This window comes from Cervus canadensis, chromosome X, assembly GCF_019320065.1.
Source record: "Cervus canadensis isolate Bull #8, Minnesota chromosome X, ASM1932006v1, whole genome shotgun sequence".
Lineage (NCBI taxonomy): Eukaryota > Metazoa > Chordata > Mammalia > Artiodactyla > Cervidae > Cervus > Cervus canadensis.
In genome coordinates, this window is record NC_057419.1 from 27467071 (window position 1) to 27468988 (window position 1918).

Below are 1918 nucleotides of genomic sequence, written 5' to 3' on the forward strand. Positions count from 1 at the left end.
TCACAGTTGTTAAATCAAGAGATAGATATAACTATTTTATACAGTTATTGATAAGAAATAGAACTGAAAAGAATTGGGAAAAAAAAAGAATTCAGGAACCATGTGGGACAGTCTGAGCTGGAGATGTCATCTAGATTATTTTTTCCAAACATACCCACACTCAGCTCTTTATATGCAGTCATTGAGGTAATTAGCCTCAGGACATCTCCCGCCAGTTTCTCCTTCTCTGTAGTTTTAGGTTCCCTTCCACTACTTACTGGTATTTGTGTTCTGTCTCAACTGTCACCACTTCCCAAGCCTTCCCACTCACACTGCCCCAAATTCAGTGGAGGAGGGCCTGTACACAGGGTGAAAATACCAGTCTCCAGCAGACATCAGCACAGCTCCCAGCCAGGAACACTAGCAAGGACGCAGTGAACCACCAGAATAGCCAAGAGATGTAGCTCTCCCAGCATCTAGAATCACTGGCTGACACAGGAAAGCTCCCTATACTCTGCCTGATGGTAGGCACAGAGAATTCAAAGGTACGTGAGATGTTTGGCATGCCTCTCTATGCCTTTCATCCAGTAGATATGCCCAGAGACTTCTCAACTTCCAGCTGCTGGTGGTAATTCAGAGATTTCCCAAGCTGATTAACAGAAGTGATCTTGAACCCTCTGCCCAGATTTTCCACCTTCTCCCCTTAGGGTCCTTTCTCTCCCTTCTGTTAAACTCTAAATCCAGAATGCTGCCTGCCAGCCTGCCATGGGCTCTCTGGATGAGGTTTTTCATGTGGCCTCTCATGACCTCTGGCAATTTTTCTGATCTCAGATCTTCACTACCTAAGGGCGTCCTGCCCAGTTCTCTTGCCCAGAAACTGATCATTCTCATTCAGTTCTTGCTTTTCAAAGTAAAGGAGGGATATCTTGTTGATATTTCAGAATGTGAAGTACGCCTAGGAGAATCCTGGCATTCAAGACATTAATGCCGAAGTCTAGCTCCATATGGGTCAGAGTTTAATTTTATACTCAATCTATTTGAAAATAAGGAACTAAAATAACAATGAGACAGTACCTTTCATCCCAAAATTTGGCCAAAATTTAAAAGACTGATGAAATAAAATGCTTATGAGAATGTAAAGCATTCACACACATGAATCTGAGAGACTATAAACTGGTATGGAATTTTTGGAACAGAAGTTCAACAATATTTGTAAAAATTTTAAGTCTTCACACTCTGCCCAGTTTAATTAAGTATACATGTTACTGTGTCTTTCCTGAGAGAAAGTATGCATATCTGTCTAAGGTTTCATGTTCAAAGATACTGATTTCAGTCCTATTACTCATAGCAACAAATCTCAAACAGTTTTTAATGTCCATCAGGAGGAGAATGGTTAATTATCATACAAACAGAAGTAAGATAATCCTTACCTGTCTTTTTCTTGGAGTGAAGATTGGAACATGATGACTGGATTTCCCATGATGTGTGATTAACATCTGTGCATAATGAAGACTTACAACACCTTGATTGCTCCTGTCATATTCTTCTTGATGATCTTCCCTTCAAATGGCCAAAAGGTATGAAAAGATGTTCAATATCACTAATTATCAAGAAAATGAAAGTCAAAACCACAATGAGATAATACTTCACACCAGTTAGGATGGTTATAATTTTTAAAAAGGATAATTAAGTGTTAGCCAGGATGTTGAGAAATTGAACTTTTGTGTATTGTTTCTGCAATTCGTGCTTGTGTAGTCATGTCCATCTCTTGGGACCCCATGGACTGTAGCCCTCCAGAATCCTCTGTTCACGGGGTTTCCCAGGCAAGAATACTGGAGTAGGTTTCCATTTCCTCCTTCATGGTTTCTTTCCCCACCCGGGGATCGAACCCACATCTCCTATGTCTCCTGCATTGCAAGAGGATTCTTTACTCGCTGAA

At 40.6% G+C, this 1918-nt stretch overlaps 1 non-coding gene across 1 annotated transcript; it reads left to right on the forward strand.

The window, feature by feature from the left end:
* The first annotated feature begins 1387 nt into the window (after window positions 1-1387).
* Window positions 1388-1521, forward strand: LOC122436163. The gene has a single exon (XR_006267923.1). It is a non-coding gene; the product is annotated as a U8 small nucleolar RNA (small nucleolar RNA).
* Window positions 1522-1918: the final 397 nt, after the last annotated feature.